The following is a 23867-nucleotide window of genomic DNA, read 5'->3' on the forward strand; positions in this document are numbered from 1 at the left end:
TCCATTGTCATTTAAAAGCTGTTTACGATGGATACCAAAGACCGTAAGAATGTTTCTGATGACATTTTATGTGGTAACAAACTCAGACGTATGCCTCGTGTGACCTCACATGGCACGCTAGCCTCCCTGATCATGAAACTTAATCTGAAAGCTATAATATGAAGGGACAAGAGATAGATCCAAAATAAAACAAATAGCATGACCATATAGGACCAAGAGTCCCACACAACTGTGCCTAGAAGAGAATGGAAAGAAATCCACTGCAATGGTAACAGTGATTTGGGTTGGGCGTGGAAACAGCTGGTGGTTTTCGTTTCTTCTTTGTACTTTTCCCCAAATCTCTGTTTTTTCCTTCCACAAACATCATCACTTTTATAATTTCTAAAACATTGTTTACAATCAAGAGAAGCAAGGTTTGTGCGAGGGGCCAGTTGGGGGGAAGTAGGAAGGAAGTATTTCCTTGGAAGAAAAGGGATTCACCTCTTCTGCAAAATGTCCCAAGTCACCTCCCACTTAGAGATTCCTTCTCTTGTGTTCTCTTGGTCTTTCTTCACCCCCTTTTTATACCCTGCTCATACGGCACCCGAATCTGACACATGCTGTCTGTGTATATGTGTTGAACCTTGGTTCCGTTCATCTAGGTTTTATATGGGAAATACTCCTTAGATGCTTGGAGCAGAAATGACTAAGTGGGTGAAGTCAGCGATCAAAGGAGACTAGCCCCTGGCAGGGAGCACGCGGACGGCAATGTTTCCTGGAGGCGCAGAGGCTCCAGAATTGGGATTCTTTCCAATAACTGTTAGACCCATTTTAGAGGTACGTCAGCGGAGGTTTAGTTTTCGTGGAAGCGGTGTTCTGTGTTTACTTGGTCATGCCCTACGATTGCAAAGCCTACGACATAGGAAACCTGTCTCTAATATGATTTTAGACAAGGAAGATGTATTCGTTATTTATTGCCATGCTAGTGCTGTGTAACGAATAGTCCCCCGGTCCCCAGTGGCTTCAAACAATTAGCACTTCTGTAGCTCATGGGTCTGCAGGTCCGCGGAGTGGTTGTCCCGGCCTTGGCTGGGCTTGTTCCTGTACCTGTTGGCTGGTCTGGGAGGGTGCTGGCTGGAACCTTGGGACACTTGGCTTTAGATATTTTTTGTCCTCTAGCAGGCTAGCCCAGGCATGTTCTCATGGCAAGGAAGAGGTGCAAAGGCAAGCAGAAACGCCAGCCACTTTTTCAAGCCTCTACATGCATCAAGTCTGCCAGCATCTCATTGGCCAAAGCGAGGCACCCGGCCAAGCCTAGAGGCTGGATGGGAGAGTTCTGGAAGGTTACAGCGCTGAGTATGGATGCTCAAGGGGCAAGCAGTGAGGTTATTACTGAGTCCACCTACCAGAGAAAGGAAGTCAGACTTATAATATATACCTTAAACTGCAAGGTCACTGCCATTCTAGCTCTGATGGAGCTCCCAGAGCTATCTTAGCCTGATTTCCTCTTTTTGATTTATAAAGATTTTCCCCCTTGGACGCGCCAGGAGGAACAAACAGGCCATTTCAGAAGGCTGATATTTTGGAAGACTGTTAACCCTGTTAATAGTTAATAAAGAGGGGTGTCTCCTGTGTCCCCTTCTATGACTCACCACATGCAGGAGAGAGAGATTTATTCAGGAAAATGTAATACAATATGGCAAGGGCCATTATAGACATTGTTCAGAGAAGATTACTATTTTTCTTCAATATGGAAGACATGATATTGTCATTGAGGTCTTCAAGTGGTCTTAACAGACAATTGGCCCCTCCCTATAATTCTTTCCAGAACATATTGGGGTAGCACTCTAACTTTTTTGTTTTAAGCCGATGCTATTAGCTTTGGCGGATGTTGTTCAACTTTTAACAGGCTAATGAATACTCCCCTAGAGTAGGTCATGTGAGGTAATGCATTCGTTGTAGAATTTGTAAATAGAGGGCACATGGCTCGTTGGGGTCCCCCAAACACAGATGCTGAGACAGACATTGGAGGGAGGTAGTTTATCCAGGAGCTGATACTGGGAAACACAGGTAAGGGAGTGGGGAGTGTGACTGGAAAGGGAGAAAACCCAAAAACTGTGGGCAGCTGGGACCCAGTCCCATCAGGGGTCCCTGTTAAAATTACATGGGCCAGTCTTGCAATCATTCTACTGAGGAATGGGCAGGCTGGACTATTTAACTTTCATTTCTTTTTTCTTTTTTTAAAGATTTATTTATTTATTTGACAGACAGAGATCACAAGTAGGCAGAGAGAGGAGGGGGGAAGCAGGCTCCCGGCTGAGCAGAGAGCCCATGCGGGGCTCGATCCCAGGACCCTGAGACCATGACCTGAGCCGAAGGCAGAGTCTTTAACCCACTGAGCCACCCAGGCACCCCCACTGACTTTCATTTCTTATTCGTGGGGTTTACCCTGGAGGCCTTAAATCCCCAGTCCTTCTAGGTTTCCCTGGGGATAGGCTGAGAGGAAGCTCTGAGGAACGGGGGAAGGAGCAGAGAGGCAGGCATCTGAAGAGAGGAGCTGTCTGTGCGCACGGAAACAGCTCCCTGCCGCTGCTAGTGAACTGAGACCGGGCAGGGCTCAAGGGCAGGGCCTCAAGGACACTGTGACCCTTCCCAGGGAAGCACATACCTCCGTGCTGAGCTGTCTACCACGGCTGTGTTGAGACACCGGGTTTGGGTGTGTGGACCTGCAGAGGTTTCCAGGCTAAAATTAGTGCGGCCATCCTCAGTGAAACAGATGTGAGCTTTACAGGACGCGTCGAACTGTGCTGAGTGCGATGCTACGTTATTTTTTAAGGATAAACTTGGCACTTCTCAGCAGAGCAGAGGTTTCCTATGCAGGCAACTGTCCTTGTCAGGATTCTCAAGGTCAACCCACAATGTTGGCTCAGGCATGTGGTTCCATTTATAACTGTCAGTGTCAAGCAGTGCATGCCAGGTACTTGCCAGGAAGTAGAATCTTAACCTCACTGCTGCACCACATCTATCGGGAACTTGGCTGAGAACAGTCTTGACGGAAGGGCTGACCTGAAGGGCATGCGGCCCTTCCCTTCTTCTGGACCAGAATTGCAACCTCATGCTATAAAGAACCAGATGGTAATTATTTTAGGCTTTTGGAGCTGTATAATCTGTTGCGTCTACTCCATTCTGCTGCTGTAGCTCAAAAGCAGCCACAGACAATACATTAAGGAATGGGCATGGGTGAGTGCCAATAAAACTTTATTTATAAAAGCAGGCTGTGGGCTGAATTGGACCGTGGGCATCAGATTGCAGACCCCTTGCCCTGGAAGGTCTAACATCTTTTTTTTTTTTTTTTTAATTTGAATTTTAGTTAGTTAACATACAGTGCAATATTGGTTTCTGGGGTAGAATTCAGTGGTTCATCACTTACCTACAACACCCAGTGCTCATCACAACAGGTGCCTGCCTTAAGGGCCCTCCTCCACCTAGCCCATCCCCCACCCACCTCTTTCCATCAACCCTCAGTTTGTTCTCTGTCGTTCAGAATCTCTTATGGCTTAATTCCCTCTCTCCTTTTCTGCCCCCCTTCCCATATGTTCATCTGTTTCCTTTCTTAAATTCCACATGAGTGAGATCATATGGTAGTTGTCTATCTCCATTTCACTTAGCATAATACACTCTAGCTCCACTCACATTGTTGCAAATGACAAGATTTCATTTTTTGATGGCTGCATAGTATTCCATTGTATATGTATACCACATCTTCTTTGTCCATTCATCAGTCGATGGACATGTGAGCTCTCTCCGTCATTTGGCTATTGTTGAGAATCTGCTATAAACACCAGGGTACATGTGCCCCTTCAAATCTGTATTCTTGGATCCTTTACGTAAATCCCTAGTAGTGCAATTGCTGGGTCATAGAGGAGCTCTATTTGTAACTTTTTGAGGAGCCTCCGTACTGTTGTCCAGAGTGGCTGCCCTAACCCGCCTTCCCACCAACTGTGCATGAATGTTTCCCTTTCCCCGAATCCTTGCCAAAATAGAAGATCTAAACTCTAACACTGGGTAGATTAACAAAACCAGCAGGAGTGCCGTCCCAGGACTGTGGTGTGCCAGACCTTGGAGAATTAACTTGCATGACCTGCTGTGAGGGTTACTATTTATTATCCTGTGATTAGTTATCTTGACTGAATTGTAAGGAGTACCGTGCACGGGACATTAACATTAACGAGGTTAATGACAACTGCCTTGTCAAAGTCACCCTTGTGTCCAACTTGAAGGTATCTTGGGGATGTCAGTTCTGACACCTGAGCCATTGACTCATCTTTTGTGGGGGACACTCTGAGTTCAGCCGTGTAATCAGATTTTCATTTTCACTGTGGCTTCTAGAAAACTCTGAATCACATGTGCAGGGTAGTTTGGGCTATGGTCTTGAAGGAGCCTCAGCCTCGGATGGGGTCTCTTTTTTATCTTCTGATAACCCATCATGATGAGTTACAGCTTTCTCATAAGCTGCCTCAAAGCCCTTTTGGAACAAGGCAGGGAAGAAAATGAGAGAAGGTGGGGGAGGAGTGGGATGTCCCTGAGGGTCTGGGCTGGAGTCCATGTTTCTCTCAGGCACCCACATGGCCACAGTTCGAGTTCCTATTCCCTTTACCCAGGAAATCTCCTTTCCTTGCTTCCTCATCCTACCTATTCCTGGGAATTCCCAAAGAGAGCTCCTAAGTGCTGCAAATCCTTCCCTGTGGACCCAGGGGCCCCCTCTCAACTGGGGCTCTGCTCTGTAACGGGCTGCTTCTGGCCCTCTCCTGACCAGTGGGACCCGCAGGCCCCTCTTTCAATGCCCCAGAGCACTGCTAAGACCAGATGTAATTTGTAACAAGACTTCCCTCAAGCCTGGGGATAACAAGGCAACAGCAATGCAGAAAGACCAGACTAACCTGAAGACGCTTTCGAGAAGCTCTCCGTGAAACGTTGGCAAACGAAGGCTTGCGGGACAAGTCTGGCCTGCCGCCTGTTTTTGAACAACCCTGCAAGCTAAAAGCAATGGAACTGGTGGGGAGAAAAATCAAAAGAATGATCTTTTATAATGTGGACATTATACGAAATTCAAATTTCAGTGTCTACGAATAAAGTTTTACTAACACACAGGCATGCCCATTCACTTCTGTATTGTCTGTGGCTGCTTTGCCCTACAAGAGTAAAGATAAGTAGTTTCCAGGGAGACCATTCACCTACAAAGCCTAAAATGCTTCTTATCTGGTCCCTTACAGAAAACATTTGCTGACCCCTACCCTAGGCCAGGGTCTTCTCCTGAGGATCTCTCTTATTACCAGGTTTTTTTTTGTTTGCTTGTTGTTGTGTTTTTTTTTTTTAAATCTAGGAAAGGAACTGTTTAAGTTCCTGCCCTGTTTGCACCTGCTGTTCCCTCAGCCCGGAAGGCCCTTCCCTCCCTCAAGCCTAATCTGCTCCTTATCCGCAGGTGTCCTTGACCTTCTCAACTGGGTTAGCTTCTCCTCTTGGCTTCATAGCCCTTGTCACCTTCGCAATTTTATGCTTGTCTGGACAAGGATTTGTCCTCTAGACGGTATGCTCCATTCCCCAAAGCACTGTAAGGCAGTTGAGAGGGAAGCATAAAATACTGCATGATAAAAATGCAGATTCCTATTTGTGCTCAGGGAATCCCCAGCTCCTCGCCAGGATCTGGGACCTAGAAGATGCTGCACATGTGTACGTGGGCTGACTGAGTGGGAAGTTTGGACGGGAAGGGGAAGGAAGATGAAACCACTGTTATAAGGGGATTCAGGGTCCAGAAGAGGGCAGATGGGGATATGGGAGAGGCAGTCTGCACACTGGTCAGAACCAGAGTCCGATGGTGGGCTCTGGATTTTTGGCTCTGTCACTGACTAGCTGTGTGATCCTGGGCAGATTACTCAACCTCTCTGGGCTTCGTGCATAAAATGGGAATCATAATAGTACCTGCCTCAGATGTATTGTGTGAGATTTGAACATATGAAGTGCTTAGCATGGGGTCTGGTCCATAGTTTGGTCTGGTCTAAGTGTGTGGTTGTTGGTCGGGAAATGCGTTCCTCAAAAGATGTGTTCAAGTCCTAACCTCTGGGACCTGTGACTGTGACCTTACTTGGAAACAGGGCCTCTGCGGGTATAATCAAGTTGTTATCACACTGGATTAAGGTGGGCTCCAAACCAGGGACTGCTGGTCTTATGAGAAGAGGGAAATCTGGACACAGACACACAGGGGAGAGGCCACATGAAGCCGGAGGTAGAGGTGAGGTGAGGCATCCGCAAGCCGAGGACTGCCAGTGGCAACCACCAGAAACTTGGAGGAGGGCGCGGAAGAGAGTGTGTCCTAGAGCCTTCAGAGGGAGCCTGGATGGCACCTTGGCTTTGGACCTCTGACCTCCAGAACAGTGAGGGAATAAGTGGCTGTTGTTTCAAGCCCCCAGTCTGTGGTCACTTATTATGACAGCCCTAGGAAACCAGTACAGCTCTCCATCATCCTTAGGCATCATTGTTCAAGGGAAGAGCTAATGGTGAGGGAGATGATGATGGGTGTTGTACGGACCACCTGCATTTCCATGGGCCTTTGTGTCCATGCATGGACAGTACTTGATGGTGGGCACCTGTGGTGTCCTGCCCGAGAGCTTCCTTCTCCACCTTCGGCACCAGGATCCACCGTGGTGTACATGGCATGCCAAAGAGCCAATGCCCAAGCTGCACCCAACCAGCAACAGATGGAGTTCGGGGGGCAAATGTCCCAGCTCTCTGGCTCCTTGGTTGGGTGGCTGTGGGCTACATGGCTTCCTGGGATGCCCCAGCTTGGAAACCCTTTATGGGCTGCTGTCCCCTCTCTGTCTCACTTCCTTGCTCCCCATCCACTGCTTCCTGGGGTCACTTCCCAAATAAACCACCTCCAGTCACCTTCTGGTCTCAGCCTCTGCTTCTAGGGGAGCCCAAACTGAGAGGGAGAGTTTGGTGGTGGTGGGTAGGCAGGGCCCGTCTGATGGAGGAAGTTCCCAGGAAAGGCTGGGGGAGACTTGGGGTCAAGGGCAGGTGGGTGAGTTGCCCTTGAGGAAGAGAAGGGACACCTGAAGTTAGAGAAAAGAACATAAAGATGGTAGTAGATGGTGGTAGATGGTAGTAACTTCGGTAAATGAGAAAATGGAGCTAAAAACCTACGGGAAAGAAATCCAGTGGGATTGACTTCTTTACCCTCTTTTTAAAAATCACTATAAAAGTGGGGCGCCTGGGTGGCTCAGTGGGTTAAAGCCTCTGCCTTCAGCTCAGGTCATGATCTCAGGGTCCTGGGATCGAGCCCCACATCGGGCTCTCTGCTCAGCGGGGAGCCTGCTTCCCCCTCGCTCTCTGCCTGCCTCTCTGCCTACTTGTGATCTCTGTCTGTCAAATAAATAAAATCTTTTTAAAGAAATCACTATAAAAGTAATATATGTGCATAATTTAAAAAATTAAATAGTCTAGAATAGTGTTCTAGTGGTAAGTGATAGCTCCTTGCCCCATCCCTCACGTCCTCATTCCTGGCCTGGAGTCAACCTGTATTGAATAGTTTTAGATTTTAGTTCTGGTGGATACCCCCACGCCTCCAAAAGACAGGCTGATGTGATGAATTTTGGGTTTACCAACTTCAGGCATTGCCTGTTTGCCTGTTGCTTTGTAGGATGGTGCAGCGTGGGCAAAATTACAAGATGGCCCCAGGATTCCAGCCCTTGGGTACACACACCTTCTCCCAGACATTCAATTTAACACTATTCTTGGGGGAGCTGATGTATAAGGTCACAAATCATTTGGCCTTAAGATAGGGAGATAGCCACGGGATCTGACCTAAACAAAGGAGCCCTTTATATCTGGGTCTGGGAGTCAGAGACAAAGCAAGTCAGAGATTCAAAGGACAAGGGGGTTTTAATGTTTGAGAAGTTCTACACTGCTGGCTTGAAGATGGAGGGGATCACATGGCAATGCACTTGGGGTGGCCTCTGGGACCTAAAAGTGGTCTTTAGCTGATGCCACATAAGGACCTCAGTCCTACAACCTCAAGGAACTGAATTCTGACATAGCCATGTGACCTCAGTAGAGGACCCTAAGCTCAGATGACAGCACGGTTTTCATTTCAGCCTGGCGAGACCCTGAGCACAGAACCCTGTGACACTGTGCCCAGACTCCTGACCTATGGAGCTGTGAGCCAGTAAACATTGTTTTAAGCCACTAAGTGGTGGTAATCTGTTACATAGGGCAGATAGTGAACACAGCCAGTGTAAGATGGTGTGGGGATTGAAGCTGTGTCGCACCACTCATTGTCACCTCCGTGCCTTCTGCTAACCTGGTTCTTGCTGCTTTAGTCTCTCCGCTGGGCATCCGGCGCCAACTCCAAATGATGACCTTCCACGTCTCTCCTTATTCCAGCCGCCACAGATAGTACCATCTTGGCTCCCCATTTTGTAAGCTGCAGATGTTTTCAGCTTTGTAGTCTCTGCCCTCATAGCACAAAAGCAGGCACAGACAGTATGTAAAGGAATGAGCGTGGTCGTGTGCCAATAAAACTTTATTTACAAAAACAGGCTGTGAGTCCATTTGCCCTGCACACCCCATTCCACCTCCCACCCTCTGCCCAATGAACCGTTCCTCTTACCGGATCAAGGCTGCTACCTCCAACCTTCTCTTGGCTTAATCCTTAAGAGTCCATTTCCCATGGATAAAAAGCAGATTGATGTATAGTAATGGGAAGTCTTGGGAATATCCAGGATTATCTCTGCTTGTCAGTGACTTTTAAAATGGTTTGCCTCTATCCGATTCCGTTCAAGTGAAAGGAAGAGACCCCATAGAGGATGAAGAGGGAGACACAGTTCCATCCTTTATAAACAAACTCAGTCCTGGGCAGCCCAAGCCTTGCAAGTCAGGGGTCACAGCTGGAAGCATTTTCCTGGGAAATTCAGAGTTGTCAAAGGCATTTATCCGGTATTTTATTATAATTGGTTAATTTATGCTTTATTTACCTTGTGGATATGATCTGAAAGTTAATGCTGGGGTAACCACTGCCTTTTTCTGTTCTGTGTGTCAGGAAAACGTATGTCCCTTTGGCTTAACGTTTTTAAAAAATGAGAAACGGAGCTTTGGAATAAATTTTCCGCCGCCCATGACAAGGAGCCTCCAGGCACCGTGGTCCGTGTTCTTTGAAGTCAAATACAACTAGTTTCTGTGGAGAACATTCAAATGTTTCACCTTAGGCTGCAGAATTTGGAACTAATCTTCCAGGATCAGCGTTGCTGGAAGTCAGTCCAGGAGAGATTGCGTGGAAAACGCTGATTCCTGGGAGGAAAATAACCGAGAAGACCCGGTAGCGTGGTCGCCTTGTGGATGGCCTGCGCCCAGGCCTGCGTTTCTCCCTGCACGTGGGCGCGCATGTGGGATCTGCATCCCGTCCAGCCTCCGTTAGGCAGCTGCCAAGTAAAATTTGCATTTAATGCTGCTCATCATTTCCAATTGTCCTCCAAATAAAACAGGCCCCGGAGCGGAGGCGAAGGCCTTCGAAGGCATTTTCCACTGGATAGGGGTCCGGAATAAATAATAAAGAGAACGCTGTACCTCCAAGCACATCTTGGAGATAGCTTTTAATTCAGACCAGTCAGAAGCCATTGATACACACAGAGTAGAGCGGGCTGGATGGAAAACAGAGTCAGTGTGCTGTCTCAGCCACCATCACCGAGGTCCGTCCTCCCCTGACTTTGTCCTCTGTCACCTGGTGAGAGAATGCAGTGGCTCTCTGTCTTTTTCCTCTCTGTCCTCCTCCCTGGCTCTCCAGCTCTCTCTCCCCACCCTCTCTCCTTCCCCCTTTCATTCAGCTGCAAGTCCTTTACCTTTTAAAAGAAAATACTTCTTATCTTGCAATAATTGTAGACTGTACAGAAAGTTGCAAAAATAGCAGAGCTAATCCCAGGGACCGTGCGCTCCGCTTCCCCCAGTTAGTCTCACATAACAAAAGTACAGCAACAAAACCAGGAGCTCGCTGGACACAATACATGTCCAATCCTGTGTCATCGAGCCCTTCGTCTTTTAAGGCTCTCCTTTTTGTAAGTGTTTCTTCCAGTTTTGGCGTTCATAACTTGCTCAAACAACACACACCAAGTATTTTCATTATTCGGGAGAGGACCCCCGTCTTTATTTCATCTGCTCACTCCCAGGGCATCCCCCTGGACCTGGGCCTTTCTGCCAGGCCTGTGCACAGGGGGATGGAGAGCCTGGAGCCAGGGTTCCTGCCCTTTCCGGCCACCTTAGGAAGGGCTTCTCACACACCTCATCTCGTTCAGTCTCCATTTATTTTCATTTAATAAATAGAAGGAGATGGAACCTAAATGAGTCCCCTTTGCTCCCGGTGTAAAGCTCTGGGTACAGGTTTGATGAGAACGCTGTTCGGACTCTAGCCTGAAATGAGTTCCGTGGGCGATCTGCACACGTCCGTCAGGCGGGCAATCTCCTGTGACGGGGGTGATGGCAGGCAGGGGGAGCTCAACCTGGTCCTGAGATCAGAGTTGGTTATGCTGGGAAGCTGGAAGGTGGCTGTGCCCTTCCAGTCCTCACACTGAACATATCTGTGCCCAGATGGGGTGAGCTTTCCCACCACCGAGCAACTCTCCACGGAGCTGGTGGTCCTACCATTGAACTCAATTCTGACACCATCTTCCTGGAAATAGTATCACCCCACGGGCTCAGGGCTCAGTCCCAAAAGGCAGTCTCCACTTTAGACGCCACTCACCGATCCGCAGTGTCCCCTGTGCTTCCGACCGACCGGCTATAAACCGTAGGTTCCCATGACCTCCTCCTTGGCTTTGGTTAATTTGCTAGAACAGCTTACAGAACTTGGTAAAATAGGCCACTGACCAGATCACTAGTTTCTTATAAGAGGATGTAGCTCAAAGACTGACCAGAGGGAAGAGAAGCAGAGGGCGAAGGCTGTGGGAAGAGGTGTGGAGCTTCTAGGCCCTCTCTGGACATGCCACCCCCCTCCTGGCTCCTCCAGGGTTCATCAGTCTGGAAGCTCTCTGAACATTGTCTGTTCTGAGTTTTTAGGGAGGTCTCGTGCTGTAGCCATGATTGATGAAATCATTGGCTGCTGGTGATTAAGTCAACCTCCAGCCCCTCTCCCCTCCCAGGGGGTCAGTGCCCAGGGCTGGAAGTTCCAATGTTCTAATCACAAGGTTGGCTCCATTGGCTCCCAGAACCCCCATCCTTAGGGCCTTTCCAAAAGTCATCACGTTCACAGACACTCAGATGTGGTTGAAAGGGCTCGCTAGGAATCGCAGGAGACACCTTTATCTCTCTTATCACGTAAGAAATTCCGAGGGTTTTAGGGGCTGTGAGTCAGGAACTGGGATGAAGACCAAAGATATATTTCTTCTTATAAATCACCATATCACAAGATAGAATCCACTTTTTTACATTCTGGTGAGGAAAAGGTGGGTCTCTGAGCTCTCAGGAATCTGAGGGAGTGGGCAGCTTCTGGCTCTTCCCACCTGTAACAGTGAGCCTTGTGTTCGAGTCAGGTGTGTGATGTTGGTGAAGGGACCCCAGACTCAGGCCTGGACCTGAACAGTCAGGGGGACTCAGGGAGGGCGCTGGGCTCTCTTTCCACTGTCTTTGCATTTTTCACCGGGAATTAGCTGGAGTCAGCAGGGCGTGAGGGGAAAGCATCGTCCATCCGTCTCTCTGCGGCTCCGGGGCCTTCTGAGCAGATGGGCAAGGAGCTGGGATGGTGAAGCCTGCAGGCCCACATTTGTCCCAAGTCGACCTTTCTGCAACATTTGGATGCCGTGGGTGAATGGACTTGAGGTTTTTTCCCTCCCGAACAGACAGTATATGAAAACGAAGGAACCTGGCTGAGGGCAGAGAGTGCTTAATGATCTGAAAACCAGCCTCTGTGTTTTTCTTGGCTGGGGAGAGAGAATGGTTACCTTGATTGGAGCTGGCCTTTCTGAGGTAAGACTGCCCTTGTGAGGTGAGGCAGAGGTCAGGAGGAGAAATCTTTTTTTTTTTTAATTAAGTTTTAAATTTTAATTCCAGTATAGTTAACATACAATGTTATATTAGTTTCAGGTGTACAATACAGTGATTCAACACTCCCATAGTTACCCGGTGCTCATCACGACAGGTGCACTCCTTCATCCCGACCACCTGTTTCCCCCACGCCCCCACCCCCCATCCCCTCTGGTGTCCATCAGTGTGTTCTCTGTAGTTAAGAATCTGTGTCTTGGTTTGTCTCTCTCTCTTTTCCCCCTTTGTTCATGGGGTTTGTTTCTTAAATTCCACATAAGAGTGAAATCGTATGGTAATTGTCTTTCTCTGACTGACTTACTTCAGTTAGGCTAATACTCATGCGCTCCATCCGTGTTGTTGCAAATGGCAGGAGTTCGTGCTTGTTTATGGCTGAGTAATATTCCATCGTATATAGAAACCACATCTTCTTTATCCATTCATCTGTTGATGGACACTTGGGCTGCTTCCGCCGTTTGGCTAGATATCCAAATCCAGGAAATCATAGCTGTGAACAAGGCCACCGAGTCTTTATCAGGGGAGTGACAGAATGGAAAAGACGCCAAGGACTCAAGGTCAATGAGGTCTATAGCTGTGTGACCTTGCATGAGTTACTTACCCTCTCTCTTTCCTCATCTCAAATGGGGTGTGAGAGGCAGAATACGGCCCCTCCACCGAGAAGCTCACGTCCTAACCCCTGGAACTTGTAGCCATGTTAGATAACATGCTGATTTGAAGATAGAGAGATTACCCAGAATCATTTGGGTAGGCCCAGGGGAGAAGGAGTCAGAAAAGGAGACTGGAGAGAGTGATGTGGGAAGGCACTGTGGCTGGATTCCAAGATGGAAGACAAGGCCATAAGCCAAAGAATGCAAGTGGCCTCTTGAAGCTTGAAGGCAAGGAAATGAATTCTCTCCTGGAGGTTCCAGGAAGGGATGCATTCTGCAGATACTTTTTTTTTTTTTTCCAAGACTTATTTATTTATTTGAGAGAGAGAGGGAGGGAGAGAAAGAGATTGAGAATGAGCCAGAGGGGCAGAAGGGGAGGGAGAGAGAACCTGAAGCAGATTCCTCACTGAGCACAGAGCCCAACTCGGGGCTTGATTTCAAGACCCTGAGATCAAGACCTGAGGTGAAACCAAGAGCTGGACGCTTAAGTGACTGTGCCAGCCAGGCACCCCTCTGCAGACACATTGATTTTAGCCCAGGGAGACCCGTGTCAAGCTTCTAACTCACAGAGCTATAAGATACTACCTTTCTGTTGTGTTAAGCTGCAAGTTCGTGATCATTTGTTACGGCAGCCAAAGCAAACTAATACATGGGGACAACAATAGCACCTACCTCCTGGGGTAGCTGCAGAGAGTGGGGGTGAATTATTACATGACATGTGCTCAGAGCAGCGTGTGGCTCAACATGATGATGACAGAGACGAAGGTTGTTACTGCCGCCATTGACATGAATGGGCCTCTCCTGAATGATGCCCAACCTTGGAGTGTTAAGAGGAGGGGAGAGCCAGAGCAGGAAGAGGGATGCAAATGGAGACCCAAAGGATGCAGGGTCAGGAGCACAGGAGGGGAGAGCAGACAGTGGTGGTGACCCCCCCAGGGTCCAGGGGTGTGGGAGGCGGGACAGCAGAGACCGGAGAGATGCCTCCCAGCTCAGCATGGTGGAGAGGACCCTGGACCGGGGCTGAGGCCGTGCTGGAGCTCTAGAGCTGGGCTGGTCATCCTGGCAGCCATCAGCCACATGGGACTATGAAGCCCTTGGGACCCGGCTAGTCTGAATCTGATGGCTACAGTGTAAAGACACACAGTGTAAAGGACACACAAAGAATATAGATGGCTCATTAATAATGATGTTGATTCCCTGTGGAGATGGTAAGATTTTGGATGGGCTGACACCTATCTGTTAGATGAATCCCGCCTACTTCTTTTTCTTTTTTTTTAAACATGGCTACTAGGAAGTTGGAAACGGTACCTGTGGCTCAGAGTAGCACCATGCTCAGCCGAGTCATGTGGGTGTCCCCTCTGGGTTCCTGGCACCTGTTTGTAAAGCCAGGTGACCTCCAGGGGCTGCCTCGGGCAGCTGCAGTTTGAGGACCAGAAGGTTGCTGGGAGCACAGATAAAGCCGTGTCAGCAGAAAGGTCCGTTGTAAGAAGGGGCATCCGGCCTGAAGCCAAGGCCGGGACTGCCTTTTGGGGAAGATAAGCAGTGCAAGCCAGGAAGGAGACGAGGCTAAGGGCCATTATTCATGCTCTCGCAGAGACTCGGGCAATTTGTAATCCAAGGAGAGGGAGCTAATGTAGACGGAGAGATGAGATGGACAGCAGAGAGCATGAGTTGATGGAAGAGCCCTCACCAAGGGAGGCGAGAAGATTTAGGAGCTGTGCGGGAGTTGACCTTGGAGGGGCCAGGAGAGGACGAACAGGTGAGAAATAAATGAGACAATGAGCGCACTTGCGTGAGCTGTGCCTCAGAGCACGAGGGAAATAGAGCTGGAGGAGACCGCTCACCAGGGCTGCGGGAAGTCGGCAGCGGGGGGTGGGGGGAGCATTTGCCGCAGGAAGGAACATGAGCTGGTGGGGGAAAACCCACGCGGTCGGGCACACAAAGGAGTGGGGCGTGGAGTCACTCAGGGAATGCACCAGCCAATGCACTAGGGAAGGCCCACACGTCGGGATAAAAGTAACCGCAGTCCCAGCTCCAAAAAAATGCAAATCACAGACAAAAATAAGCATGTTTTGCTCTCTGAACCTAACCAACCTGTTTCTCCAGTGTTCATCCCGCTGACCCAGCAGGGGTTCATGCCCTCTTCATTCCCCCCAGATCTCTGGGGGCCCGAGCAAATCTCGATTCCAATGCCAGGGTGGCGAGGCACCACGAGAATCGACTTCCCCCGCCACCACGTGGACAGGGACTGACACCTCCTGATTTTAAAACCTTAGGTCCTGGGGCGCCTGGGTGGCTCAGTGGGTTAAAGCCTCTGCCTTCAGCTCAGGTCATGATCCCAGGATTGGGCTCTCTGCTCAGCGGGGAGCCTGCTTCCTCCTCTCTCTCCGCCTGCCTCTCTGCCTGCTTGTGATCTCTCTCTGTCAAATAAATAAGTAAAATCTTAAAAAAAAAAAAAGACAAAAACCAAAAACCTTAGGTCCTGCTTCGCCTCTTAAGTGTGTCCTGAGAAATCTCCTTTTCTCCCGGGCTGTCTCAGCTTCAGACAGAAGCTAGGACAAATCGCCACGTTGCTTTCTTATTCTTTGACCCCATTACCCTGAATTTACCGTACCTGTCCGCCCCTCGGGCAAGCAGACCTCTCCAGCCCACCTGGGAGGAGGGGGGGACGTGCTGGGTTACGCCATAAACCTTGGGTTTATCTGGCGGGAGAAACTGGAGGCTGCCCAACCTTGAGTGACCTGCTCTCCCACCCTCCGACTTCCCTGTGCGATCCCCTCCCACCCCCTCCGGCCGTTACCACCGCCTATCAACCCTGCCCAGCCGGGAGCCCTTCCTTCAACCCCCCACCAAGAAAGACAACAAGGAGGCAAGAAACCCCAGCCCTGTTTCTTTTTGCGCCTCAAAATGCAAACCCCATCTTTTTCCTGTTGCCACCAAATTGAGGACAGTCTGTGTTCTTTTTCTGGTTTCTGGCCCATAACTCTGGCAAAGAAGATCTTGGCGTTCCTGGGGCGAAACACGGGAGGTTTCTCTTCTCCACCCACTCCCAACTTTAAAAAAAAAAAAAAAAAAAAAAAAAGGTCAGTCTTGGAAGTGTTGATTTTCCTGCTATTTTTAAGTTCAATCAGATTGGATTTCATGACAGGAAATACCTTACCATTTTCTCCCTCTGTCCCCACTGTTCTGTCTCCTCTCGGCCGTGGCTCCGTCTGCGCTGGGCTGGAGAGGCCGGCAGTCAGACCGAGACAATATAGGACTTGGAGCCAGACGTGTGAAACGAGGACGCCCGAGCACAGGCTCTTCTCCCTCCAAATGAGCCTCAGTGCCCCCACATGGAAAAATCCAGCTCTCGGAACACGAGCCTGTGGGCTGCTCCCTGGCAGAAAGGTGCTGCGTTCGAGTGAATAAAAGGCCACGCTTTATTTTGCAAAGACCACATTCTCTTAGAGGGTGACTCTGTCCTCCTCTGGGGGAACTATTTTTAGCTTGACGCTGGCAACAGACTTATCCTAACAGCAGCACCTGCATTTGTCATCTTCGACGGGTTCTCAAAGGCTCCGACGCACCCCATCCCACTGACTTCCCCCACTGCAGGGAAACTGGGCCAGGGAGAGGTAAATGCACGGTGTCCCTGAAGGCCACAGGCTTGGCGCTGGAACGCAGGGCTTCTGATCCGCGGCTCCCGCACGCACACCCTCCACCAGCCCGGGCGATCTCCACTCTTATGTCACAGAGGAAGCAGGGAGAAGGTCTCCAAGATCTGGCGCGTGGCATCTGGTCTGAACGCCCTGGCCCAGATTCCCCTGGTGGTTCACGTGATCATATTTTGGTGCTGCTAACCTCCGGTGTGAGCCCAGCGGCATCAACAAGCGGGGACTGCCAACTGGCCTTTGCGATGTTTGCTTTACCCTCTCCTCAGTGGTTGGCCCTGCGTATGGGTGGGACATCCATTTTAGATCTCGGCTCTGGCTCTCTGACGTGAGGATAAATCTAGTGTTTTGTCTTTTCTAAGATTTTATGTATTTATTCATTTGAGAGAGATACGGAGACAGAGACAGAAAGAGCACAAGCAGGGGGAGAGGCAGAGGGAGAGGGAGAAGCAGTCTCCCCGCTGAGCTGGGAGCCGGATGCGGGGCTCGATCCTAGGACCTGGAGATCATGACCTGAGCCGAAGGCAGACCCTTAACCATCTGAGCCAGCCAGGTGCCCGAAATCTAGCGTATTTTTATCTTTAAAGTAGGGATAGGGCGGCGTTCTTCTGACCCCCTGGCCAGGGCTTTAGTTTGGAATACAGCAGTTTGTCCGATAAAGTTCCCATAATGTGCAAGGCACCCTGTGCTTCTCTCTAAGAGGTCATGGTGGTGGGGCGGGGGGGGGGGGTTATACCCCAGAGCTGCTACCGCATGGTGGCAGATTCCCCATGTCCTGCCAAATGAGGCCCCTCCCCCTCCGGCTACTTGAGTCAATGGTTGTCCTTGCTTCTGAGGTCAAAGCAAGTTGTCCCAGATTCCTCATCTGTCTGCTTCTCGTGAATGGCTGGTTATGGACAGATCTGGGATCCTGGGCTCCTTGCAGCTTCCCGTCCCCCTTGGCCACCTCCAGGACAGACATATCCATCTCCCTGCCCCCACCCGCTTTGCTACGTGCCATTGCCTTCAGGATAAACATCGCTGGATGACAAAAGATTGATGCCTCCATAAAGACTTCCCGTAGCTCACATGATGTCTCCTTTGGAGGAATTTGCGTTCTACCTCAGGGCAACGCTCGTTGAAACTCAACTCCTTGATGCTGAGACGTAGCCCCCCACCCACCCCAAGTTTTTCAAGAATCAGGAATTCTGAGCTGCTGGTGGTGCCTGGTTCCCTGTTGAGTGCCACCGAAGGCTGCTTGGACTAAGTCCAGACTGGGGCCCTGCGCTAGGGCACGCCAACCCCTCATGAAAGGGTCTCCCCAGGAAGGCTGTCCAAGGCACAGTCCCTGATCTCTTAATTTGGAGTTGGGAACCCCCACCCCCATTAGCCTCAACTCTGCTCAAACCTCCGAGGACACACACACGTTGGACCTCCATCATGCAATCTGGCCATTAACATCCAGGCAGGGAGTTGGGTCACTGTCTCCATTTTCCCTGGAAAATGTCTGATGTACATCCCACCTCATAGACTATCAGAAAATTCCCTGAGGGCCTTTGTGATCCAGAAAGAACAACTGTGTGGGCAAGAGAAAAGTGTCCACTCTGGTGCTGGGACAGGCATTGGGGCTCAGCGGTAAGATGCAGGAGGGCAGAAAATACTCACCAAATTCCCTTCTTTCTTGCCGGAAGTGTCCTTTGGGAGCCGGATCCTGTAGGAAAGCAGACTCTGCTTCCCCCCTGTGGAATATGACTCGTCCCTGATCAGTTGGGTGGTCACTTCCTGATTACAAAGCTGCTGTGTGCTTATGGCAGAAAACTCGAAGGGCACAACGGAAGGGAGAGGATGATAAAATGCAACTAGAAGTCACCCATCTGTCACCCATCCCTTAGAGATACTCACTTTGTTTTTATTTTGTTTGTTTGTTTTTAAAGATTTTATTTATTTATTGGACAGACAGAGATCACAAGTAGGCAGAGAGGCAGGCAGAGAGAGGAGGGGGAAGCAGGCTCCCTGCTGAGCAGAGAGACCGATGTGGGGCTCGATCCCAGGACCCTGAGATCATGACCTGAGCTGAAGGCAGAGGCTTAACCCACGGAGCCACCCAGGCGCCCCCCCCCCAATATTGTTTTTTAATCGAAGGGAAATTCATACGACATAAAATTAACCATTTGAAAGTGAACGATTGAGTGGCATTTTGCACATTTCCAGTGTTTGCAATGGGCATCCCTATCTAGTTCCAGAACATTTCCACCACCCCAAAATAAAACCCTGTCCTGGGAACACTGATATGTTTCCATCTGACATTTTATTTCTACTTTAATACAGTATTTCCAAATTGTACCCTGATTTTGTCCAATGGTTAAATTTTATTTTATATCAACCTTATCGGGCTATAATGTATGTACAATAAAATCTATCTCCAAGGTACAGGGTGATGGCTTTTGATAAGTGAGTATGATGAAATCATCCGGTGTGTTTTCTTACCTACCGTCTTTTCAGTCCGCGCTATCCTTCTGAAATTCATCCATACCCCCTCATGAATCAGCAGACTTGTTCTTTACCATTGCAAAGGACGACTCAAGTGTCTGAATAAACAACCAGTGTGAGCATAACATTTTTTTTTGCAGGAAATAAAATTTAAACTTAAATAGAGGGTTTTTTTTTCTCCTGTCCCTTCTTTTTTTAATTTTTTTTATTTTTTAAAATTTCTTTTCAGTGTACCAGAATTCATTGTTTATGCACCACACCCAGTGCTCTGTGCAATACATTAATACCCACCACCAGGCTCACCCAACCTCCCATCCCCCTCCCCTCCAAAACCCTCAGATTGTTTTTCAGAGTCTATAGTCTCTCATGGTTTATCTCCCCCTCCAATTTCCCCCAACTCCCTTCTTCTCTCCATCTCCCCATGTCCTCTGTGTTATTTCTTATGCTCCACAAGTAAGTGAAACCATATGATAATTGACTCTCTCTGCTTGACTTATTTCACTCAGCATAATCTCCTCCAGTCCCGTCCATGTTGATGCAAAAGTTGGGTATTCATCCTTTCTGATGGAGGCGTAATACTCTGTAGTATATATGGACCATATCTTCCTTATCCATTTGCCCATTGAAGGGCATCTTGGTTCTTTCCACAGTTTGGCAACCGTGGCAATTGCTGCTATGAACACTGGGGTACAGATGGCCCCTCTTTTCACTACATCTGTATCTTTGGGGTAAATTGAGCATAACATTGTAAACAAATAAGCAAATAAACAGTTCAGTCATTTGTTCCCTTGATGGATGTTTCATTGGGTTCTATGACAAACCTTCTCCGTGTTTTTAACAACCTCGCCAACAACTTGTGATGCCTGCCCCATGTCCTTGGTTGGTTCTAACCATTTACCTACTTACTTTATTGTTCTTGGGCAGTTAGGGTTTTGTCTGTTGTGATGAACACCCCTATATACAGAGTTTTGTCCAGGACAGTGCTTGGAAGCAAATGACCAAATCTGAGTTAAGAACATTTTAGAGGCTCTTGACGTGTGGCCACATTTCTTTCTCTGTACCCCACTGTCTCATATATAGGGTGATCATAGGACTCAGTTCTGACTGATGAGCCCTAAGTGGAAATCCGTTGGGGACTTTCAGGGTGGCTTTGCCTTCTTTATGTAAGCGCCTTTCCTCTTCTCGCTTCAACCAGGCATGGAGCAGCCATCTTGTGACCTTGAAGGGAAAGACCCTGTTGAAGATGGGGAAGCAGTAGAACAGTCTATCAGAGAGGCTGGGCATGTTCTCCTGGCTTCAGAGGCTTGATCTGGGACCCGCGATTGGAAACTTCAAAGAAGCAGATATTAAGCGCATAGAAGGAAGGAGTTATTCCAATTAGAGAAGTCAGTGGATTTCTTATCAACAGAGATATTCAAACAGAATGGAATGCCTGTTTAGGGGAACGTGGAAGGCAGAACAGGATAGGGTAGCCTCTGAGGGATGTGATGTTAATGACTCAACTCTAATGGGCATGTGTTGCCTTTTGATTCTGTCCAAGGAACGTGGCCGTATGACTCCTTGTGTCCCTCTTCATCTTAACAAGAGTGTTAGAATCCATCTTATTCTTTATATAAGTCCAGAAAGCTGGTTGATGTGTGCTTTAAAACCGTGATCAGATTTGGGGCACCTGGGTTGCTCAGTTGGTTAAACATATGCCTTCGACTTGGGTCGTGATCTTAGGGTCCTGGGATCAAGCCCCACATCGGGCTCCCTGCCCTTAGCGGGGAATTCTGCTTGTCCCTTTCCCTTTGTTCCTCCCCCTCTACACATGTTTTTCTCTCTCTCTCTCTCAAATAAATAAAATCTTTAAAAAAAAAACAAACAGTTCTCAGAATCTTCCACCCCCAAGTACACACTCATCAATCTCCTTCTCCAGTCTTTTTAAAAGGTCTTTCGTGTGTATTAAAAATGCAAAATACCTACCCATCGCCAAATTCCAGAAACGCACAAACATGAAAAAGTTTGGTTTAAAATTTTTTTTTTATTACAACCACAGTGGTCATTAATATGTAAATTCCATTGGCTGAGAAGGTTGACTTTTGGTCATAAATCGCCTCTTTCCTCCTGATAATCCTGTCTGACTCTGCAGCTGTCTAGACAATGGAAAAATTAACACCATGAAACAGAGTAGTTTAACAACCTTTGGAGCCAAATACCTTCTTTTCTAAAAAATTCAAAATCCATGGTGAGAAATGTGAGACCAATTAGTTAATTATGCAAGGAATCCCTCTGGAGCACCAACCTTGAATAATAATAAGACCATTCATTTGAATAGTGTTTTAATACTTTGAAAAAGTACTTTTCCATACGTTATCCTCTTTGATCCCTTGGAATGTGTGGCTTTATTCCTGTGACCGTGCTCCAAGGTTGTAAAGACCACCAAAATGTGACACCTCAGCTTTGTAGCATTACCATCACATTCTCTTCTTTAGGAAATTATTTCCCTTGCACAAAAATGCAACCTCAGCTCATTCAGATAGGTCAATAAGTGACTTGGTTGAGAGAAAAGAAAATTACTTATAAATCCTTTTTTTTTTAGAAAAGCTCTTAAAATCCCTCACTGACTTTTCATTGCTTTGAGATCAAAAGCCCCCCAGTTCTACTGGGGTTCTCAAGATCCTCCATGATTTGGCCACAGTTGACCTCTTCCCAACCTCACGTCTGGCCAATTTCCCTCCAGCCTTCTTCCCTCTGTCCAAACTGGTCTTTTTAAAGTTCTCCCAACACACTTTTCATGCACCCCTTCACCTGGTTAGTACCTAGCAATTCAAAAGTTACTTCCTCAGAGAAAGACAACCCCTACCTTTCCTCCCTCCACTAAAGTAGATCAAATTTCTTTGTACTACCTCTTCCGAGAAAAGTGTTTCTTACCCCTAGAGTACAGGTAAATAAGCTACAGCCCTAGGATTAAGTCTGGCCCTCTACCTGTTTTTGTAAATAAAGTTTTATGGGCACATGGCCACATTCATTTTTTATGTATGGTCTATGGCTGTTTTTTTATTTATTTGTTTTTTTAAAAAAATATTTATTTGACAGAGAGAGATCACAAATAGGCAGAGAGGCAGACAGAGAGGAGGAAGCAGACTCCCCGAGGGGCAGAGAGCCTGATGCGGGGCTCGATCCTAGGACCCTGGAATCATGACCTAAACCGAGGGCTGAGGCTTTAACCCACTGAGCCACCCAGGCGCCCCTGTTTTCTTGTTTTAAATTTTTTTTTCTAGCTTTACTGAGGTGTGATTGATAAATAAAAATTGTATATACTTAGGCTTGCAACACGATGCTTTGATAGATGTATACATTTTGAAATGATCACCACAACCAAGCTTATTTGCCTACTCATCACCTCGAAGTCAATCTTACGTGTGTGTGTGTGGGGGGGGGGGTGGTTAGAACACTTGAGATCCACTCCCTTAGCAGATTTCCAGTATTATTCTTTACTGTAATCATCATGCTGTACATTAGAGGTCCAGAACTTATTCATCTTATAACTCAAATTTTGAACTCTGACCAATATATCTCTGCTTTTCTCCCATCCCCCAGTCTCTGGTAACCATCATTCTACTCGGTGTTACTACGTGTTCGACTTTCTTTTTTCTTTTTTTTTTTTTTTTAAGATTTTACATATAAATGAAATTGCGCAACCTTTGCTTTTCTGTGCCTGGGCCATTTTACGTAGCGTAATGTCCTCCAGGTTCATCCTTATTATTGTAAATGACAGGATTTCCTTCTTAAAGATTTTATTTTATTTACTTGACACGGAGAGAGAGATCACGAGTAGGTAGAGAGGCAGGCAGACGGGGAGGGAGAAGCAGGCTCCCTGCTGAGCAGAGAGACTGATGTGGGGCTCGATCCCAGGACCCTGAGATCATAACGTGAGCCGAAGGCAGAGGCTTAACCCACTGAGCCACCCAGGTGCCCCAAGGTTTCCTTCTTTTTAAAGGTTGAATACTATACATATGTGGAATATATACACCACATTTTCTTTATCTGTTCATCCACTGATGCACACTTTAGCTGTTTCCATGTCTTGGCTGCCGTGAATAAGGTTTACGGCTGTTTTCTTGCTACAGTGTGTAGTACAATGAGTAGTAGTTGCAACTGAGCCCATATGGCCCCCAAAACCTAAAATACTGACTATCTGGCCCTTTGTGCAAGAGTTGGCCGATCCCTACTGCCGAGCATTGGTCTTAGTTTGCAACGGTACCTTGGTCATTAAGATTATCTGATTATCTGTTACCTCTTCTGGACTGTGGGCTGAGAACTTGGCAGTTGTTCCGTAAATATTGTTGGATGCAAAGAAACATGAATGGAAAACACAAAGAAGAATTTTTAAAAAATGAAAGGGAGAGAGAAAAAAGGAACCGTGGTTGGGCATTATTATGATTATCTATGGGGTTAAGAATTCTGATCTTTTGAGTTAAGTAGTCCTGTTTCCATGAACTCTCACCCAGTGTTTTCCAGTCCCTTTCCTGGGCTTCATACAAAGCCGACAATAGGATAGACTGAGGCCAGAGATGGGATAAAACACCAGCATCTGGGTCCTGGACTGAGCATGGGAAGGCTGCTATCCATCTGGTTGGACCTGTTTTCAGGAACCAACTTACCCATCACACAGATTTTTCAGGGATTCAGCTCCCTGTGTCTTTCTTCCATCTGGCAAAGTATATATGTATATGTATACATACATATATGTGTGTGTGTGTGTGTGTGTGTATGCATACACACACACACACACACATATATATACATACACACATACACACACACACATATATAAATCAGACTGGGCCCTGGCATGTTAGGGAAATGCTGTCTTATCGTCCTGAAAGATTAGCTCTTTGTCTGTAGAACTTCCAACCTGCTATGGGCAACAGAAGATGGTTAACACCGTGGGCTGGTTTAAACACATATCCACAAATGCTCTGACACTCCTCGCGTCGAGAAAGGGGGTCCATAGCCTACAGTGGAGATGACTCCATGTCATTTCCAAGCTAAG

The sequence above is a fragment of the Martes martes genome (assembly GCF_963455335.1).
Source record: "Martes martes genome assembly, chromosome: 13".
Classification (NCBI taxonomy): Eukaryota; Metazoa; Chordata; class Mammalia; order Carnivora; family Mustelidae; genus Martes; species Martes martes.